Here is a 23,204-nt window from a genome sequence, read left to right on the forward strand (position 1 = left end):
GAGTGCATGAGGGGCGCGGGCCGGGAGACTTTCTTTGTGAAACTCCGTCGGTACGAGCCGGGCCGGGCCTCGGCGGCTGGCGAGCGCCCGCGGGGCGGAACCCGCCGCACCGTCCGGGCCCGAGCTGGCCGGCCTCGCGCCGCCGCCCACTCGGCCTGTGCGCGCGCGCCCGGGGGGGGGCGGTATACAGTCGGCGCCTACTGCGCACCACCTCTCCCCGAGTGGCCTCCGCGGGGTGGCGGCCGCCCCTGGCCGGGGCGCAGGCGGGGGCCGCGCCGGGAGACAGGTGTCCGTGCTGCCCCGAGACTCAGGTGCAGACCGCCCCGAGGGCACCGCAGGGAGCAAGCCGTCGGTTCCGGGGGGAGCCAAGCCTGGCGGTGGCTCAGCGCGCAGTGACCGTGGAATGCTTGACGTCCGCCCGAGCGCTGGGGCGCCGGCAGGGCGAAGGATGCCAGCCCCCGGACCCTGGAGGTGCGGCCGTCGGAGGCTGCGGGGGGCGGGGCGGGGCGGGGCGGGGCGGGGCGGCCCCCCGCTGCCCCGGCTGCCCCGGCTGCCCCGGCTGCCCCGGCTGCCCCGGCTGCCCCGGCGTACGATGCACCCTTCCCAGGGCCTCAGACTCGCCAAGGCGCAGAGACGCAGATTCTGACTTGAACAGGCTGTCGAGCCGTTAGGACCAAGCCGACTCGACGGGCACTGGGGCACCGAGTGGGCGTCCAGCTGCCGGGACCTGTTCTGCTTACAGCGCACCTGGCGTCGTGGTCCCAGGTGTGGCTCGCTCGCTGCGACAGTCTCCCAGTAGGAGCTCTTGAGACTAGTATGTATCTCAGATTTACCGTGGGATGGGATTTCGCTCAGGTCCCGACTTCTGTGACTGTATAGCGCCATGTTTTCAGTATGTTCCAGGCAAAATCAGAGAGTACGTTTCTTACTATAAACCATCAGCTATGTATACCCTCGCTAGGTTAGAATTAATTCTAAAACCAACCCTGATTTAAAAACAAAACAAAACAAAACAAAACAAAACAAAAAAACATGCTTCTTTCTCTTCATCATTTGGGAACACTGGGCATATAGGATTTTGTTCCTTCCAGGCAGGTAAATATTTACATTTTATCAAAGTAAATCTGAACTACTGTTTATTCAGAAAAGTTGGCAATTTGCTTAGACCTTCTTCTGAGTGTTTGTAGTTTTTATGTAATATTTTGAAATTGAGATTTATGTTTTAGTTCAGAGTCCCTGCTAAAATAGAATTGTTTGAAAGTTATTTGATATTTCAGGGGCTGGTTTTTCTTTTTTTTTTCATGGCTTTTTGAATTTTTATTTTATTTTATTTTTTAAAAGACTATTCATGAGAGGCTCAGAGAGAAAGGCAGAGACATAGGCAGAGGGAGAAGCAGGCTTCCTGTAGGGAGCCTGATGTGGGACTCGATCCCAGGATCAGGCCCTGAGCCAAAGGCAGACACAACCTCTGAGCCACCCAGGTGTCCCGGTTTTTTGAATTTTAGTAGTTGATTTCATCCCTCTCTCTTTTTTTGTTTTTGACTGGAAAAATGTGAATATATAGAAAGGACTTTAGGAGGTGCAATTGCATCTGAAGAAAAATAGAAAAATTAGATGCTTTTCAGTGTGTCATTTTTGCAGTTTATATGGATTTTTATATTTTTTATATGGATTTTTTAAAGGCTTTTTATTGAGATACAATTTACATATAACATTATTTGCGGGTGTAGAACATAATGACTTAATATTTGTATATATTGCAAAATGGTCACCACAGTAAGCCCAATTAGCATCTGTTATCACACATAGTTACAGTTTCTTTTCCTATGAGAACTTTTAAGATTTACTCTTACCAACTTTCAAATATACAATTCAATATTATTAACTATAGTCACCATGCAGTATATTACATTTCCATCACTGTCTTTTCAAGTCTTAGAAAGAAAACAAAACAAACCCAGCTTTGTTGAGATATAATTCACCTAGTATAAAATCAACCTTTTCAATGTACAGTTTCATAGTTTATAGTGAATATTCACTATATGCCCAGATATATCACCATTATCTGCTTTTAGAGCATTTTCATCATATTTCACACTAGCATTCTTTGTTCACCTTTCTCCTAGCTGCTGGCAGTTAGTTTCTTTCTCTACCAATTTCACTATCCTGGATATTTCACATGATATAATCTTGCAATATGTAGTCTGGTTTCTTTCACTTTGCACAGGCATTCTATGGTTCATCCATGTGGTAGCATTTATAAGTACTTCATTCCTTTTTATTACTGGATAATATTCCATTGAATGGATATGCCACATTTTTTTTTTTTAAGATTTTATTTATTCATGAGAGACACGCAGAGAGAGGCAGAGACACAGATAGAGGGAGAAGTAGGCTCCACTTAGGGAGCCCAATGTCGGACTCGATCCCGGGTCTCCAGGATCTCGCCCTTGGCTGAAGGTGGCACTAAACCGCTGAGCCACTCGGGCTGCCCTGTTTATACATTTTTTAAAGGATTTTATTTATTTGAAAGAGAGAGAGAGTACCAGCAGGGTGAGGGGAAGAGGGTCAAGCAGATTCCCCACTTGAGGAGCCAGACTTTGGGTTTGACCCTAGGATCACAAGATCAACACCTGAGCTGAAGCTGATGCTTACCTGACTGAGCCACCTAGGTGCCCCTTGTTTATCCATTTATTCCTTGATAGATATATGGGCTTTTTCCACTTTTTGGTTATTATGAAAAATGCTGCTAGGAACATTTATTAGTTTTAGTGTGGACGTGTTTTAATTTTTCTTGGGCGTATCCTAATTGCTGGATCATATGGTAACTTTTTAAATCTTTTGTGGAGCTGACAATCTGTTCCTAAGGTATTACATTGTTTACATTTTCATCAGCAAAGTATGAGGGCTCCAGTTTCCCTGCATCCCTTCCAATCCTTGTTATTGTCTTTTTATTAATTAATTAATTAATTTTTTAACTTTAGCTATCCTGGTAGGTATAAAATGGTATCTCATTGCAATTTTGATATACATTTCCCTGATGACTAATGATGTTGGGGATTTTTTGGTGCTTATTGGCCATTTGTATATCTTCTTTGGAGAAATGTCTATTAAAATCCTTTGTCCATTTTTTAGGTCCATTTTTTAATTGGGTTATTTGTCATAGATTGAGTTGTAAGAGTTATTTAAGTATTCTGGATACGAAACTCTAGTCAGATATATGATTTACAAATATTTTCTCCTGTTCTGTAGGTTGTCTTTCACTTTTGTTTTTAATTAAAAAAATTTGTTTTAAAGATTTTATTTATTCATGAGAGACACAGAGAGGCAGAGACATAGGCAGAGGGAGAAGCAGGCTCACTATAGGGAGCCTGACGTGGGACTCAATCCCAGGACCCCAGAATCATGCCCTGAGTCAAAGGCAGACGCTCAACCACTGAGCCACCCAAGTGCTCCTCCGTCTTTCACTTTTTTGATTATGTCCTTTGTTGAAAAAAAAAGTTTTAGTTGTGATGAAGTCCAATTTATCAATTTTTTCTTTTGTTGTTCATGCTTTTGCTGTCATATCTAAGAATCCATTGCCAAATCCAAGGTCAAGAAGTTATCCCTAAAAAAAAAAAAAAAAAAAAAAGAAGAGTTATCCCTATGCTTTCTTCTAAGGGTTTTCTGTTTTTAACCCTTATATTTACATTGTTGATCCATTTTGAGTTAATTTGTGTGTGTGTTGTAAGATAGTGATCCAAATTCATTCTTTTGCTTATGATGATAGTCCAAGCACTATATATTGAAAGGATTGTTTTTATACCATTGAATGGTCTTTGCACCCTACTGAAACCTAGCTGACTATATGTTAGGTTTTATTTTTGGACTCTCAATTCTATTCTGTTGTCTATCCTTATGCCAGTACTACACTATTTGATTATAGTAGCTCTGTAATAGGTTTTGAAATTAAATATAAATCCTGTAACTTTGGTTTTCTTCAAGGCTGTTTAGCTTTTTTTTTTTGGCCCCTTATTTATGGATTTTAGGATCAGGTTTTTAATTTTTGGCAAAAATTAGCTGGGATTTTTATATAAATTGTGTTTAATCTGCCCTTTCAGTAGTGTTTTGTAGTTTTCAGATCAAGGTCTTGCACTTCTTTCAAAAATTTATTCCTAAGTATTTTATTTTATGTGATGCTATTATACATGGAACTATTTTTTTTAAATATTTTATTTATTTATTCATAGAGACACACACACAAAGAGAGAGAGAGAGAGAGAGAGAGAGAGAGAGAGGCAGAGACACAGGCAGAGGGAGAAGCAGGCTCCGTGCAGGGAGCCTGATGTGGGACTTGATCCCGGGTCCCCAGGATCACACCCCGGGCTGCAGGCCGCGTTAAACCGCTGCGCCACCAGAGCTGCCCTACATGGAACTATTTTTAAAATTCCATATTCTTGTTGTTTACTACTAATTCATTGCTAGTCTGTAGAAGAAATATAGTTGAGTTTTGGATAAATCTTTTAATCTCATCATTTAGTGATAGTTAAGTTTCTAGGTTTTGGCTCTGCTACTTGTTGAATGAGTTTTGACAATTCTTAACCGTTACACATCTTAGTGTTCTTGTATGTATAATGGGCATCCCAAAGAATATTTATTTATTTATTTATTTCCCCAAAGAATTTTTAAAGAGAATGTTGATAGTAAGAACAATGCCTTACATGTGGTGGGGTTTTAATATTTGTTGTTTATCTTCTTTTGCTAAATAACTCCATTTAAAAGCAAGCCAAAAAACAAAAAGCGAACAAAACACCAAACCCAAACAAAACCAATAACTCCCCCCAAACAAACAAACCCCAAAGCGTAGACAAAGTCACCCTCCTCCATACCCCCAAACCCACAAAGAAAAACCGCAAGCAAAAACCTCAAACCTTTTCCTGTCCCCCATTGCTTTTCTGTAATCTAAGGCATCTCTGTGAGTGCTTGAGGAATAGTGAAAGACAAAATTTCTCACATCACACAATTGTATTGTAAAAGCCTGCTAAAGAGCTATATAGGGATTTGACAATGCGTTTGTAAGTATTTTTTAAAATATTAAATGTGTGGGATGCCTGGATGTCTCAGTTAAGTTTCTGATTCTTGATTTTGGCTCAGGTTATTATCTCAGGGTCGTGAGACCCACTCTCACATCAGGCTCTGCACTCAGTGTGGAGTCTGTTGGAGATTCTCTCTCTCCCCCTCCCTCTGCACCCCCCGACCCCCCCATACTCTCTCTCTCTCTCTCTCTCAAATAAATAAAGCTTTAAAAAATGTGATAAAGTGTAACTCAAAGCTGTTTGTTTTTACCCCATATTTCTTATTAATGGGCTGTTCTTTTATTACCTATTCCTTCTAAAAGCAGAAGCAATATTTTTTTCCAATGAATTTGCTGGTTACAATTCTTGTTTATTTTGAATGATTGCTATTTTTATAAAAACTCTGTTAGAGCCAAAGCCTGATGTTTAAACTTAATATTACTTTTTTTGTGGTGTTTCTTCAGTAGCCAGAGTAGATTGTTTAATATGGGAAGAAACCAGAGACACGGTTTAATCCAAATATGATACTTGGAACATAATATTTGTTGAATGTGTATTCACTATGATCCAAAGAAAATAATTGTTTACTTTGTAAATATTATTTTGACAATAAAACCTTACCTCCAAACTTAGAAATATAATTAAATTTGTAACCCACAAACCCACAGATGGATAACTCAGAGACATGTCTGTAAGAAAATTTTAAATCAAAATTGATCTTTGTTTTAAAAACCCCTTTTGTTATTATGAAAACTGAACATATACATTGTATACAATTTTTAAAATACTGAGTGCCTGTTGGCTTAGTTGATTAAACGTCTGCCTTTGGCTCAGGTCGTGGTCTCACCATCTTGGGATTGAATCCTGTGTTGGGAGCCTGCTTCTCCCTCTCTTGCTTCCCCAGCTTGTGCTCTCTCTCTATCAAATAAATAACATTTTAAGAAAAATATAAGACAAATAAATAACCCCCAAACCATAACATTACCAATATGGAGATGATTATTATTAATACCTCAGTATAAATCTTTCCGGAACTTTCTGTGCATTTTTCTTTCTAATAATATTTACACACATACACAAATGTATATAGGTGTTTTAACTAAGACAAGATAAAAACATGCAAAATGTCTTTAAAAATTGGCTTTATTTAGGTATAATTTGCATATGATAAAATTACCAATTTAAAATATGAGTTCTTCCCCCCCCCCCCAGAATCATTCTTTATTTTTAATTCAAAACAATAACAATGAGAACAGCAAAGGAGTTACACCTTGATTGAGGGACATTCATGATCAATTCATAAATAACTTGAGTTTGTATATCTTGGATATATTGAACTTCACACCACTGGGCTAAAGTTAACAAGCCCTTTCGTTTTGCTAATACCTAGTCCTCAGAGATCCAAGGCAATACAGAAATTGTTACTGCATGCATATATCAACATTTGGCCTTAGACCTTACCCATACTTTTGTTATAGTTATATGAGTTCTGACAAGTTTTTATAGTTGTGCAGTCACCACCACAGTCAGTAGAAATAAAATTCTTGTTATTACTGAGAACCACTTCATTTTACGTGTTCTGCAATTTGTTATCTATTCACCAGTTGATGGACATTTGGGTTTCCAGTTTTTGGTGATTTTGAGTAGAGCTACTATGAACATGCATGTACAAGTCTTGATGTGTTTTATGTATGTTTAATATTTAAAGCGAATATTTAAGAATGGGGTTGCTGGTTTGTATGATAAACATGTATATAGATACTGTTTTTTTTTTTTTAAGATTTTATTTATTTATTCATGAGAGACACCGAGAGAGAGAGAAACAGAGACATAGGCAGAGGGAGAAGCAGACTCCATGCAGGGAGCCTGACATGGGACTCATCCCCAGGACCGCAGCATCACGCCCTGAGCCGGAAGGCAGACGCTTAACCACTGAGCCACCAGAGGCAGAGACACAGGCAGAGGGAGAAGCAGGCTCCATGCTGGGAGCCCCATGTGGGATTCGATCCCAGGACTCCAGGATCGCGCCCTGGGCCAGAGGCAGGTGCTAAACCGCTGAGCCACCCAGGGATCCCCCTAGATACTGTTTTTGAAACCTTTTTTTTCAGTTAATGGTCACACCCCACTTTCCATTTAAGTAGTTTCTTCTTATTAAATGCTTAGGCAGGGGCGCCTGGGTGACTCAGAGTCTTTTGTCTTCTGATTGGGTCATGATACCTGGGTCCTGGGATCCAATCCTGCATCGGGTTCCTTGCTCAGCGGGGAGCCTGCTTCTCCCTCTCCCTCTGCCATTTGCCCTGCCTGTGCTCTCTCTCAAATAAATAAAATCTTTAATAAAAATAAATGCTTAGGCAATATTCAGTTATTGTTTTCCCACTCTGTCCCCAAATATTCTTTTTAAAAAATATTTTTTATTTGAGAGAGAGAAGGAGCAGAGAGGGAGCCCACATGAGTGTGGAGCTTGAACTCATGACCCCGAGATCAAGAATCACTAGCTCTACTGACTGAGCTAGCCAGGTGCCCCTAACCTGCATTATTTTAAATGAGATTCTAGTTGACAAATAATTGATGATTTACGATGAGCATGTGGTACTATTTTGTGGATAAAGAACAGGATTGGTAAGAAATGGTAGGTGGTCTAAGTAACACAGCAACCGACCCTGACTTTGTGTTGTAATTTTGCAAGAATGGACAATAGGTTAGTTCTGATTGTTAAATAAGGGAAGGCATATTATTGTATGTGGCTTCCCATTCCATGATTATGCATTTGCCATTTTCATGCTATCATTGGCTAAGTTTGCCAAAGTGGAAGTTTAAAAATTGCCATGGGGGATGCCTGGGTGGCTCAGCGGTTGAGCATCTGCCTTGGGCACAGGGCATGATCCCAGAGTCACGGGATTGAGTCCCACATCGGGTTCCCTGCATGGAGCCTGCTTCTCTCTCTGCCTGTGTCTCTGCCTCTCTCTCTCTTTCTCTCTGTGTCTTTCATGAATAAATAAATAAAATCTTAAAAAAAAAAAAAAAAAACCTAAAAATTGCCATGGCAATGTTTCAGCTTCCTATAGACTTAGATCAACAATTGGTAGGAAAAACTTGTTATTAATATTCATTATACTTGTAGAATTGTGTAGAGAATATCACTTTGATGAAGATGAAAATTAAGATTATTATTCTCTAGTGTTATTATAAAAGGAAAATCCGTTTAACCTAGATAGTTATATTTTGCCAAATCCTGTATGTAGAAAGTCATTAGTGCTCATTTTTAGATTAAACCCAAGAAAAAATAGCCTTTTTTTTTTTTTTTTTTAAGATTTGTTTGTTTATTCGTGAGAGACAAAGATTGAGAGAGAGAGGCAGAGACACAGACAGAGGGAGAAACAGGCTCCTTGCAGGGAGCCTGATGCAGGACTCGATCCTGGGTCCTGGGATCACGATGTGAGCCGAACGCAGGCACTCAACCGCTGAGCCACCCAGGTGTCCCAAGAAAAAATAGTCTTTGAAAGAGGAGGAGGGTAAAGTAGTGATAGAATAGCCTAAAAGAAAAGATATGTTGGAAAGCAATCAACCAAATAAGTAGAAAGTGGACATGGGAGGAGAGAAGAGGGTAATGGTTAGAATTAAAGGACAGACATCCTACAAAAATTTTTTGGGATCTCTGGGTCACTTCTCTTTATTTTGTGATTGAACTCTTCAGCATCAAGTAAAGCTGGAATGGATTCAGTTCTTTGGGGTTGAAGGTATTTTTCTTGGTTATTTTGTTTTAATGCTATTGGACTGAGCAGTTTAAGGAATGTAATTTTAAAATAAGAGTAAGTCCAATTTTGACATCCCATATTCATGGACCAGAAGACTTAACATTATTAAGACAGCAGTATTTCCCCAAGTGATATACAGATTAAGTGCATTCCCTATAAAAATCCAATCTACCTTTTTTGCAGAAATGTACAAGCTGATCCTAAAATACATGTAGAAGCATCTACCCAGAGTAGCCAAGGCAATCTTGGAAAAGAAGAACAAACTTAAATGACTCACACTTCCCAATCTTTTCTTTTTTTTATATATATATAATTTTTAAAAAAGATTTTATTCATTTATTCATAGACACAGAGAGAGAGAGAGAGAGAGAGAGGCAGAGACACAGGCAGAGGGAGAAGCAGGCTCCATGCAGGGAGCCCGATGTGGGACTCGATCCCTGGTCCCCAGGATCACACCCCCAGGCTGCAGGCGGCGCCAAACCGCTGCGCCACTGGGGCTGCCCACACTTCCCAATCTTTAAAAAAATATATTTGTTATTTTAAGAGAGAAAGAGCACATGTGTGCTATGTGTTAGCAGCAGGAGGGGCAGAGGAGAGGAAGAGAGAGTCTTATGTAGATTTTGTGCTCAGTGTAGAGCCCAATGTGAGGCTTGATCCCATGACCCTGAGATCATGACCCGAGCCAAGAGTTGGCTGCCAGCTGTGCCACCTAGGCACCCATAATTCCCAATTTTATTTTTATTTATTTATTTATTTATTTATTTTAATTATGATAGTCACAGAGAGAGAGAGAGAGAGGCAGAGACATAGGCAGAGGGAGAAGCAGGCTCCATGCACCGGGAGCCGGACGTGGGATTCGATCCTGGGTCTCCAGGATCGCGCCCTGGGCCAAAGGCAGGCACCAAACCGCTGCGCCACCCAGGGATCCCTTTTTTTTTTTTTTTTTTAAATTAATTCCCAATTTTAAAAGCTATAAAACTACAGTAATCAAGTCAGTGTGGTACTGGCATAAGCCCGCCTCCTCTGGGGACTGTGTGCTCACTGAGATTCACAGGGTGGGGGTCCAGGCTCCATGGAAAGTCTCACTTCCTCTGCTTATCTTCTTAGGTCCTACTGGGCCCCCTGTGACATGGTGCTTAACTGTCCTGTTCTGGTCACCTGAGCTTCATTCAGTTCGTAGCCAGTAGTGATGTGGGAAAGAATGATTTAAGAATAGTTTCTGTTGGGAGCCTGAGAGACTCAGTGACTGAGTGTCTACCTTTGTCTCAGGTCGTGATCCTGAGGTCCTGGGATCGAGTTCCACATTGGGCTCCCTGCCAGGAGCCTGCTTCTCCCCTGCCTATGTCTCTGCCTCTCTCTTTGTGTCTCTCATGAATAAATAGAATCTTTTAAACAAACAAACAAACAAAAAAGAATAATATAGGGATCCCTGGGTGGTGCAGCGGTTTGGCGCCGGCCTTTGGCCCAGGGCGCGATCCTGGAGACCCCGGTTCGAATCCCACATCAGGCTCCCGGTGCATGGAGCCTGCCTTCTCCCTCTGCCTTCTCCCTCTGCCTGTGTCTCTGCCTCTCTCTATCTCTCTCTGTGACTATCATAAATAAATAAAAATTAAAAAAAAAAGAATAATATAGATCAATGGAATTGACAGTCGAGAAATAAACCCTCACATTTATGGCCATTTGATTCTCAACAATGATGTGAAGACCACTTAGTGGGAGAAAGAATGGTCTTTTTATTTTTTTATTTTATTTTATTTTAATTTATTTTATGTTTTTATTTTATTTTTTAAGATTTTATTTATTTATTCATGAGAGACACAGAGAGAGAGGCAGAGACACAGGCAGAGGGAGAAGCAGGCTCCTTGCAGGGAGCCCGATGCGGGATTTGATCCCTGGTCTCCAGGGTCATGCCCTGGGCGGAAGGCAGGTGCTAAACCGCTGAGCCATCCAGGGATCCCCAAGAATGGTTTTTTTTAACAAATGGTGCTGGACAACTAGATTTCCACATGCAAAATAATGAATTTGAACCCCTACCTCATACCATACACAAAAATGAACTCAAAAGTGCATCAGAGACCCAAACATAAGAACAAGAACAATAAAACTCTTATTTGAAAATACAGGGAAAATCTTTGTGACTTTGGGTTAGGCAGTGATTTTTATTTTATGTTTTTAAAGTAATTTCTGTGCGCAACATGGGGCTTGAACTCATGACCCAGAAATCAAGAGTTGCGTGCTCTACCAAATGAGCCAGCCAGGTGCCATATAGGTAGTGATTTCTTAAGTAAAATACTAAAAACAAAAGTAACAAAAGAAGAAATAGATGCTTCGGACTTAATTAAAATTAAACACTTGTGTATGTCAAAGGACAGCATCAAGAAAGTGAAAAGAGGTCTTCCACAGGAGGCCTGCACCCTGCCACTAGGAGTGGCATATCTTTAGTGATCCCTGAGAATTCCAGCACATTTTGTGAGTACTCAACACTAATATCAATGGACAGTGGAAAATAGTCTTTGCCATTACTGCAGTTAAGTGATGGGAGGGGTGGGGCAAAGATATGTGGTATTAAGGAAAGCAGACATAGACCTCACCAGGGGATCAGGAGAGCTCCATCAGGATGACATGGAATGTGTGATCACCATTATACAGTGTAAGATCCCAGACTGATTCTGGAACAGACTAAAAGATGTGAAGCATAGAAAATACAGCTAGGTCCTGGCCAAAGGCCTGGACAGCAAACTTCATGAAGACTTAGAATCAAGAAGATTCAAGCCCACAGAGGCCTCATCACTCCTTGGGACTTTGTGTCCTAAGCCAGCGTACCAAGACCACAGGCCACTGTGGCTACACTGTGGGTATGTCAAAGAAAACAAATCTGTAGGCTTTGTTAAATAGTTTGTACAAAAAAAAAAAATAGTTTGTACACTTATGGCTTCCTTGTAAAAACAAAACAAAACAAATATAAAACAAAGTGAAGAAATCCCACACAATGTAACAAAATATTTGCAAATCATGATCTAATAATGGAGTTGTGTCAAGAATATATAAAGAACTCTTACAACTCATGATAAAAATATAACCTAATTAAAAAACGGACAAAGTATTTGAATAGACATTTCTCAAAGAATATGTACAAATGACCAATAAATACATGAAAAGATATTACTCATCAGGAATATGCCAATCAAAACCGCAATGAGATGCCACTTTATACCTACTAGAATGGCTTAAAAGTAAAAAAGATAACAAGTGTTGGTCAGGATGTAGAGAAATTGGGGTCCTCATACCCTAATTCTTGAGAATGTAAAATTGTGCAGCCATTTAGGAAAACACTTTGGCATTTTTTCAGAATGCTGAACATGGAGCTGCCATATGGCATGGTAATTCTACTTCTGAATATATACTGAGAGAAATGAAAGCATTTGCCCATACAAAAACTTGTACATGAATGTACATGAATTATTCATAATAGCTCTGAAGTGGAAACAATCTGTAAGTGTATGAACTGTTGAGTGGATAAACAAAATGTGGTGTATTCATACAGGGAACTAGTATTCAGCCATACTAAAGGAAGAAATATTAACATATGATACAATACAGATGAACCTTGAAAGTATTTTGAATGAAAGAAGCCAGTCATAAAACATCACATAGTGTATGATTCCATTTATGTGAAATACTCAGGATAGGCAAATCCATAAAGACAATAGATAGTTTAGTATTTGCCAGGGACTTGGGGAGGAGAGGTGGGAAGTGACTGTTAATGGTATGGTGCTTCTTTTGGGAGTGATAGAAATACTAGAATTATGGCAGAGGTTACAAAACTGAATGAATAAAAAAACCACTGAGCTGCATACTTTAAAAGGATGAATTTTGGGGCAGCCTGGGTGGCTCAGCGGTTTAGTGCTGCCTTTCAGCTCAGGTTGTGATCCTGGAGACCTGGGATCGAGTCGCACATCGGGCTCCCTGCATGGAGCCTGCTTCTACCTCTGCCTGTGTCTCTGCTGCTCTCTCTCTCTCTCTCTTTCTCTGTCTCTCATGAATAAATAAATAAAATTAAAAAAAAAAAAAAGATGAGGTAGCCTGGGTGGCTCAGCGGTTTAGGTGCTGCCTTCAGCCCAGGGTGTGATCCTGGAGACCCGGGGTTGAGTCCCGCGTCGGGCTCCCTGCTTGGAGCCTGCTTCTCCCTCTGCCTGTGTCTCTGCCTCTCTCTCTCTCTCTCTCTCTGTCTCTCATAAATAAATAAAATCTTTAAAAACTTTTTTAAAAGGATGAATTTTATGGTATCTGAAATATATGTCTCATTATAGGTGTAAAAAAAAAAAAAAAAACAAGTAGAAAATGAAAGGAGCACCTGGCTGGCTCAATTGGCAGAGCATGTGACTCTTGATCTTGGGGTTGTGATTTAGGTCCCACATTGGGCATGGAGTCTACTTAAAAAAAATAAAGAGAAAAAATATTTAATCTTTTGAAAAGCCATTAAAGATACTTTCCTAAAGTAAAATGAAAAGATATTTTACTACAGTCTTTATTTGCTCCTCTCCCATTTTTATTTTCACTGATAGATGGTAAAATGAGCAGAATTATACCTGTCATCCAAGATGACCCTGTCATCTAAAGCTATTTTATAGAGTGACAAACTAAATCCAAAAATAATAGTTAAAATAGAGTGCATATGTATAAATAATTTCAAGCATATGGAAAAATAGATTGAATCTAATAACATATATTCTCTCATTCTTTTGATTTAAATTATTAACACTTTGCAATAATTAGATATAGTTTGAGAAGTAGTTGAGATTTGTAGAATCTATCTTTACAGTATCTAAAATAAAATGTTCGGGATCCCTGGGTGGCGCAGCGGTTTGGCGCCTGCCTTTGGCCCAGGGCGCGATCCTGGAGACCCGGGATCGAGTCCCACGTCGGGCTCCCGGTGCATGGAGCCTGCTTCTCCCTCTGCCTGTGTCTCTGCCTCTCTCTCTCTCTGTGTGACTATCATAAATAAATAAAAATTAAAAAAAATAAAAAATAAAATAAAATAAAATGTTCACTAAGCATTTGTGTGGAGAACACCTGAAATTAAGAAGGATGAGAACGTTTCTGTGAATTAAATATCACATGAACATATTGAGATGTATGTCAAAGATGAACTTTCTTTGAAATAATGAGACCTGTAAGTAACACCATTTTTAATGCAAGCATATTGACCCTCATGGGCTTATAAAATGACTGGGCTAAGTTATAGAACAGAGGAAACTGTCAAGTTCTTAAGACTTCCTGTGACTTGTCCTCTGAGATTAGAAACTTAGTTTCCTAATATTTTGTTAGTGTTATTTGATATTGAGTATATATATTTAATAAGGCTAACACGTGGGTTGGGTTCGTATTTTATTTTGGAGTTAACTGTTTACACATCTAGGTGTGTTCTCTCAGGAATTTGCATGTTACTAATGTGATTTTGGAATTCAGGCACCTTTATTGGACATTTGGCCTTGTGTATAGTTTCTTATCGGTAGGAAAAGTGTCAGATTGCACAATTTCCTGAGACAGTACTGAAAAATAAAAACACTGCCACAGTTCCTTTTGTTCTGCAATGTAATGTTTTTGTATTGAGTGCTGTCTTGGATCCCTATGGTTTTAGCTTATGAATTAACAGGATTTTTGAAAGTTGTTCTGTCAAATAATGCTTTTGTTAAATTCAAAAGCTTCCTAATCTCTACAAAGATTTTTTGAAAACCGTTTAGAAAAATTGTTCAGGAAATTGCTCTTAAATTTCAATTATATTAAAAAAATAAAATTTCCATTAGGCATATTTGGAAAAACCATGTAAATTGTGTAGTATTCCTTCCATAAATATAGGGTCTCTTGGCTTCAGATTATTATAGCTAATGTATTGTGCTTACTAGGTGTTGGACATTGTTCTAAGTCCTTTTTTGAATATTAACTCACTTAGTCCTCATAACTTCCTATGAGGTAGGAACTATTGTTATTCCCATTTTATATATGAGGAAACTGAGGTACAGTGAGGTTATTAAGTAACTTGGTCAAGATCACAGAGCTAGGAAGTTGAGTTATCCTGAACTGTGAGTTACAGTCTGGCTCTAGAGTCTGTGTTCTTTTTTTTTTTTTTTTTTTTAAGATTTATTTATTTATTCATGAGAGACACAGACTGAGACAGAGAGGCAGGCTCCCTGTGGGGAGCCATATATGGGACTCAATCCCAGACCCCAGGATCATGACTTGAGCCGAAGGTGCCCAACCGCTGAGCCACCCAGGCGTCCCTAGAGTCTGTGTTCTTAAACATACTAGTCAGGTCTTTGATTTCAATGATCATTAAGCAAATAGTGATCAATTGTAACTGTCTTTTGCTACTGAATGTTAGATTTATTGCGAGACAGTAATATAAGTAATTCTCTTGACTATCTTGTTAAAACCTAATTTTTAAAAGATTTTATTTGTTTACTTGAGAGAAAGACAGAGATAGCAACAGAGATAGCAAGAGAGAGCAGGAGCCAGGAAGAGAGGGAGAAGCAGGCTCCCTCTGAGCAGGGAGCTGGATGGCAGGGCCCAATCCCAGCACCCTGGAATCGTGCGTGACCTAAGTTGATGACAGACTCATAACCAACTGAGCCATCCAGGCACCCCTAAAACCGAATTTCTACTGTGAAGCTGAAGGTTATGTTAGCACAGTATTCTGGAATTTAAGTCTCTATAAGGATAGAGCAAAGGGATGAGCATTTGATACTTTTATTCTTGAATTTTATTATCGAGTAACTTTTTATCAGTCAAAAGTTAAAATTAACTATAATGTAAATTGCTTAATTTTTTAAGTATTTGAAGTTACAAACTGTTATTAAGCTAATAATATAGTACCTGACATGAATGTTTCTCAAATGAAGCATGGGAATTAAACCAGATAATGAAGAAAAATATTAAATGAAATGAGGCTATATAAAAACGATTTTTAGGATAGTAAAGGAATGATTCTAATTTCATATGTATCTCTGAAATAAAGAGTTGTAAACTAAAATCACTGCCTGATTTATTTATTTATTTATTTATTTATTTATTTATTTAATTGTCTCCATTTATTGTTGGTTAAGGAAAATCCTCATGAGTTAATACAGGGTCCTTTTTCCCCAGAGGCATGCTGAGGGAGAGGGCCCTAGAGCCTCCCAGAAATAGTTTATAGCAACAGTACTTTGACCAAGAGCTGCTGGGCACATTGCCTGAAGAAAAGGCCACTGTCCCCATTCCCTGAGGTCACTTAGTGGGATAAAATGGCCTTAAGTCCTTGGTGGGGAACAAGTCTAGAGAGAATGGAAAATAGTCAAATGTGAGAAGATAGATTGGTGATGACCACATGCAGGAACAGGCCCACTGTCTAAATGTCTTCAGGCCCCTGAAGTAGGGATGTCTAAATGAGGGTTCTGACTATACAACGTGTTAAGTAACGAAGAGGAAATCACTGCTTGTATCTTCCTTTTTTTACTGATGAGGAGGAATCAGTCTTTATAGTGCAAACTAAAAGTTTGTTAACTAAAGACAAATCATATTAATACTGTAAATCATTTGTTGATTCAGAATTTTAGCCTAAGGCTAGGTGTGTGAAAGAAACGTTTAATTTTAATTTTCTGAGGAAGTTTTTTTGTCATTAAAAAATGGATTCTAGAGGGATGCCTGAGTGGCTTGGTGGTTTGGTGCCTGCCCTCTGTCCAGGGTGTGATCCTGGGGTCCCGGGATCAAGTCTCGCATCCAGCTCCCTTTGTGGAGCCTGCTTTTCCCTCTGTCTGTGACTCTGCCTGTCTTTGTGTCTCTCATGAGTAAATAAATAAAATATTTTTTTTAAAAATGGATTCTAGAAGTGAATTCTTCATTGGAGTATTCTTCATTTGAAGAATTTTGAGGCCAAAATGTAGGTATTTACTTAACAAAAATTTTTAGCTTATTATTGAAATAGAGTTGAAATAGTTGAATGTTGGGAGACATTTTACACTGCAATGTTTTAAGTCATGTCTATTGTGAACTCAAAGACTTTTAAACTAAAGTTTTTTTTTATCCTTTGTGAGATGGGTATACAGGGTAGCAGGTGTATAGACATATGATTACTCTTCTACTCTGGAATACATATTTATTGTTGAAGTTGGAAGAGCTGGAATTAATTCATGTGTTTATTAGTTAAAATTTTTTCAAATGTGCTTGTTTTCCTATCATTGTCACAGCATTTTGATTGATTTTACAGAAGGAGTTGTGAAATTTGTATTGATTTGGCTAAAAAAATTTTTTAAAAATTTTGTTTCTTTTTTGGGATGCCTGGGTGGCTTAGCAGTTGAGCGTCTGCCTTCGGCTCAGTGCGTGATCCCAGGATCCGGGATCGAGTTCCACATAGGGCTCCCTGCAAGGAGCCTGCTTCTTCCTGTGCCTATGTCTCTGCCCCTCTCTCTGTTTGTCATAAATAAATAAATAAATCTTTTAAAAAAATTATTATTTTTCTTTTTAAAGGTTTATTTATTTATGAGAGAGCGTGCGAGCATGAGTGCATGAGCTGAGCCGGAGGAGGGGCAGAGGAACAAGGAGGCAGGCCACTGAGTGGGGGAGCCCAATGCAGGGCTCAATCCCAGGATTCTGAGATGATGATGTGAGCCGAAGTCAGATGCTTAACTCATTGAGCCACTCAGGTGCCTGATGTATTTAGTTTTAAAGATCAGGGACTTTATTTTATATTCTCACTCCAGGATGTTTGTGAGCCTCATTCTATAAAAATAATAATTTATAAAATGTACATATCTACCATGAATTAACTTACTTCTGACTTCTGAGTGTGATAGTAGTGAAGATAGTAGTTTTATTTTGCAGTGTGTAAGATTATTTCATTGCTTAATTTTCTGCCCATTTTATCCTTTGCTTCTTGGGGTACCAGGAGTTTGTTGCCAGGGTGGATGTTCTCAGCAGAGAGTCTTGAAAAATACTCTACATGTGAGAAAATGATATTCTATCTAGCTACAAATCCAGATATAAATTTTAAAAAGCATATAAGCAAGTTGTGTTCAAGCAGTGTTGCATTTCAAAGGCTGCCTTAAATTTATAGAAAGTTATGTATCATGGCATTGTAGTATATGCAGTGGTCACACGCATCAGATCTGTACCTTATTGTCTTGTCTTTATTTAAAAATTTTTTTTTAAAGATTTTATTTATTTATTCATGAGAGACAGAGAGACAGAGAGAGAGAGGCAGAGACACAGGCAGAGGGAGAAGCAGGCTCCATGCAGGGAGCCTGACGTGGGACTCTATCCGGGGACTCCAGGATCACATGCTGGGCAGAAGGCAGGCGCTAAACCGCTGAGCCATCAGGGCTGCCCATTGTCCTGTCTTTAAAGTGAGAATGATGGGATCCCTGGGTGACGCAGCGGTTTAGCGCCTGCCTTTGGCCCAGGGCGCGATCCTGGAGACCCGGGATCGAATCCCATGTCGGGCTCCCGGTGCATGGAGCCTGCTTCTCCCTCTGCCTGTGTCTCTGCCTCTCTTTCTCTCTCTGTGTGACTATCATAAATAAATAAAAATTAAAAAAAAAATAAAGTGAGAGTGTTACCGTTGCCTTCTTCACAGGGATGTTGTAAAGATTAAATGAATTAATACATATATGCTATTTAAAACAGTTCCAGACATGTACTAAGTGCTAAGTAAATGTTAGGTGTGGTTTTTAGTATTATTACTCTTATTACTTCTCAGGGTAGTAAGAGATCATTAAGTGTTGGGTACAGATTGATGTTATTGATTTTGATCCCCTGCACCAAGTTGTTGATTATTTTAAACAGTTTATATGACCTTAGAACAGAAAGTATTTTGCCAATTAAGTTATCTTTTAGCTCCAAATCTAGTTTATTCTGTTTTGTGATCCTGGGGTCTGGAACTCTGCAAGCCACATTCCTGCACTACCTGCTGCTCCCTGTTGCTGGCAGACTGGGGACAGAAAAGGGCTGGAGGGGCAGGGAGGGACTTGCTCTTTTTTCTTTGCTTCCTGTGGCCTTCCTCTCTGCTGTTCCTGTGAGTGCTACACTAACAATGCTTCTTCATCCCAGCAGCAGCAGCAGTACCTTCTTGTAGTGGTTGCTGGATCCAGTTTGCAGTGTTTCCAACCCTTGAGGACTTGTTTCATCAAACTTTCTTCAGAGACCACTAGTACCAGCCTGCCAATGCCCCTCCTTAGAGATCTGGGTCCCAGGCCCATGGATTCCTCAGAAGTCAGAGATATTAGCACCAGCTGAGCAGTGCTTTCTCCTTAGAAGTCTGACTTTTAAGTGCCCTGGACCTCTCTTCTAAGCTTTTGTTAGCCAAACTCTGGGCGTGATGGCTGCTTTTAGCAGTTGATATCTCTGTTATTCCTTATTCTTTTTTTGCCCCTTCAGCCATTTATCTGGAAACATCATATACTCCTTAGCAAATCTTATATTAAGTCCTGTCTTTTCAAAGAACAGGTATGATACTTGCCTTCTGACTGATCCTGACTGCTATGGATAGAGGTAATAAGGACTAGTAGCCAGCATGGATTTGCTTAGGAACTTGTCATTTTTTTTAAGGATTTATTTATTTATTTATTTATTTATTCAATTTATTTATTTGAGAGAGAGAGAGAGAGAGAGCGCAGAAGTTGGGGTTGAAGGTGCGGAGAAGAGGCAGAGGGAAAGGGACAAGCAGACTCCCTGCTGAGGAAGGTCCTGTCCCAGGACCCTGAGATTATGACCTGAGCTGAAGGCAGATGCTAAACTGACTGAGCCACCCAGGTGTCCCTACCTTTTTTTTTTTTTTTTAATGGTTATTCTAAGATGACATAGTATATCTTGATTTCCCTAAATAATTTTACAAAGTATCCCATGATAATCTTATGGACATGAATCTTGTAGAATTAAAGATAATAAGCTTGTTGAATTAGAGAATAATAGAGGTGATAAAAACCTGCACTAAATCTGTACCAAAACAAGGCAGCCCCCGTGGCACAGCGGTTTCGCACCGCCTGCAGCCCAGGGCATGATCCTGGAGACCCTGGATCGAGTCCCACGAGTCTGGATCGAGTCCCAGGAGTCCCACATTGGACTCTCTGGGTGGAGCCTGTTTCTCCCTCTGCCTGTGTCTCGGCCTCTCATTCTCTCTCTGTGTTTCTATGAGTAAATAAATAAAATCTTAAAAAGTCTGTACCAAAACACAAGACTTTACTTTTAAAATCTGGTCTCATGTAATAAATACTGTTTCTTGGATGAAGACATGAGAGTTCACAAATATGAGATGGGTAGATACCACGCTGAAAAGATTAGGATTCAAAGAGATGTGATTTACTAGACAATAAGATGAAACCATGAATATATATATTTTGCAATCTTGAGGGCAGAGACCATGTCTACTTTCTTTTCTTTTATTCAGTTGTTAGCACAGAATATGTGTTCAATAAGTGAATATGTTGATAAATCAAGGCAAGATTAATCAACTATAAGTAAGGTTTTCCATTTAGTTTCAAAAACATAAAAACAATTGTGAGGTTTTTCATTTAGGTTCAAAAACATGAAAAACACTTTGTTTATGAAGCATTTATGGGAAGAAGCTTTGAGTTTTCTATAAACTCAATATGAACTATCTATCTCCAATCACTAAGAAGCTAATGAATGCAGTCTTAGTATTCATTAATGAAAATAGTGGAATATAGGGTATTCTGTGCTGTGCCCTGAGGGCATATTCATACAATAGGGATCCAATGGGCAAATGGTAAAGATACAGTCAGTTTCTTTTTTGCAATATGGAGAGGCTTACCCTGGTGTCTCATCTAATTGAGGGACCATTGTGCTAGCCTGCAGTATTTTCTGAAGAAATATTTGTCTGTTTCAGTCCTAGGACAAATGATAATCTCAAAGTTTTACAATTAAATCACAGCTAAGATTTTGAAAAACTTTTAGGGAGACATCACGTATAGAACAAAATCTCACAAATGTTTCTATGTAAACTTTTAGTTTTATGTAACATAAGTTTCCTTAAAAGTTTTCCAGGTCAGATTACTGTGAAGTCTTCCTTTAAATAACTAAATAAATAAACCTAGATTATGAGTTTTTTTACATTTTTACATGTCTGGCAAAAACAATAGAGTAGTTGATTATCAGGTCATTTCTGGTAACAGATAGCAAACTTGATTAACCAGCATAGCCTTTTATTCTCTGTAGCCAGGAAACCTCTACCAGATCACTGCTTCCTACTGTTTTGTGGACTCCAAGTGAAAGAGGACGTCAACTACTGCCATTTTGACTTCTAACTTTCTAATTGATTAAGTTCTTTCCAGCTTATCTCTTAACTCAGGAGAAAGACCCTGAAGGCATGAAAGCATCCCCTGAGAGGAATGAAAACTACCCCTCATGCAATAAGGACAGCCCTGGGCCAGCAAGACCCTGCCTGACTGACCCTAGGACAATGATCAGCTTGACCATCACTGCTCACCTGCCACATCTACCAACCTTTGTCCCACTTTTTCCTTTTATAAATCTGGAAGTATTCTTGGCACTTCAGAGATAGTCTTTGAGATACTAGTCCCCTGTCTTCCTGGTGTTGTCCTCACTGAAATAAATTCTTTTCTCAAACTCAACACCCAGAGGACACATAATCCAATCAAGAAATAGGCAGAAGACATGAACGGACATTTCTCCAAAGAAGACATGCAAATGGCCAACAAACACATGAAGAAATGCTCCACATCACTTGGCATCGGGGAAATACAAATCAAAACCACAATGAGATACCACCTCATACCAGCCAGAATGGCTAAAATGAACAAGTCAGGAAACAACAGATGTTGGCGAGGATGCAGAGAAAGCGGAACCCTCTTAAACTCTTGGTGAGAATGCAAGCTGGTGCAGCCATTCTAGAAGACAGTATGGAGATTCCTCAAAAATTTGAAAATAGAGCCACCCCATGGCCCAGCAATTGTACTATTGGGTATTTACCCCAAAGATACAAATGTAGTGTTTTGAAGGGGCACATGCCTCCCATTGTTTTTTAGTAGCAATGTCTACAATAGCCAAAGTGGAAAGAGCCCAGATGTCCATCAACAGATGAATGGTTAATGAAGATGTGGTATATATATATATATATATATATATATATATATATATATATATATACACACACACACACACACACACACACACACAATGGAATATTACTCAGCCATCAAAAAATGAAATCGCTTTCTGCAATGACATGGATAGAACTAGAGGATATTATGCTAAGTAAAATAAGTCAGTCAGAGAAAAGACAATTATCCTATAGCTCACTCATATGTGTAATATAAGACACGAAAACAGTGGACTATAGTGGAAGAGGAAAAAAAATAAAATCAGAGACGGAAACAAACCGTAAGAGACCCTTAATCATAGGAAGCAAACTCAGGGTCACTGGAGGGGAGGGGATTGGGGGAATGTAGAAAAAAAATAAAATGTCTGCCTTTTTGTTCTTAAATAAAAAATTAAAAGTTAAAAAAGAAGAGAAATTATTTTCTTGTTTTACCACTGCTTGTCTCTCTGCCTTTGTATTTTGTCAGCCATAAGTGGTCAAACCTGGTCTATTTGGGATTCCTGGAGCCAGGTGCTCCTATACCCCTGCACTTCCGCTGCACAAGGGAGGTCCATGTTTCAGTTCATGTGTACACTAAGAATTACCTGTAGACTGAATAAAAAGAATAACTTGTTTACACACATGCTTTTTTTTTTTTTTAAAGATTTTATTTATTTATTTATTCATGAGAGACAGAGAGAGAGACAGAGAGAGAGAGAGAGAGAGAGGCAGAGGGAGAAGCAGGCTCCATGCAGGGAGCCTGACGGGAGACTCAATCCCGGGTCTCCGGGATCAGGCCCTGGCCTGAAGGTGGCGCTAAACCGCTGAGCCATCTTGGGCTGCCTGCTTTTTTTTTTTCCCCAAATTTGTACAGATACTGTTAGATTCATAAAATATAAATGTATTTAAAGGCAATACTGAATTCAGAGTAGCCCTTGCTATTTATATTTTCTCACTTAGCTGTCTTAAAATGTACAATTAAGAAATCAGATACAGGTTTTGATGCTTAAAAGGAGTCCAGAGAGTAGAAAGTACTGGCAATGATTGATCTAGCTCAGAGGTTGGCAAACTTTTTCTGTAAAGGGTCTGATAGTAAATATTTTAGACTTTATGGGCAGTGCAGTCTTTGTTCTAACTACTAAATTCTGCCATTGTAATACAAAAGCAGCCTTAAACAGTGTATAAATAAATGGGTGTGCTGTGTTCCAATAAAACTATTTTTAAGATTTTATTTGTTTATTTATGAGAGACACAGAGAAAGAGAGAGGCAGAGACATAAGCAGAGGGAGAAGCAGACTCCATGCATGA

At 39.4% G+C, this 23,204-nt stretch overlaps 1 protein-coding gene and 1 pseudogene across 2 annotated transcripts in view; both read left to right on the forward strand.

The window, feature by feature from the left end:
* TTC28 (tetratricopeptide repeat domain 28) overlaps positions 1 to 23,204 on the forward strand; it is a 616,175-nt gene that overhangs the window by 199 nt on the left and 592,772 nt on the right. The window lies entirely within an intron of this gene.
* Positions 7 to 11,928, forward strand: LOC121475717 (annotated as a pseudogene).

Source organism: Vulpes lagopus, chromosome 14 (assembly GCF_018345385.1).
Source record: "Vulpes lagopus strain Blue_001 chromosome 14, ASM1834538v1, whole genome shotgun sequence".
Classification (NCBI taxonomy): Eukaryota; Metazoa; Chordata; class Mammalia; order Carnivora; family Canidae; genus Vulpes; species Vulpes lagopus.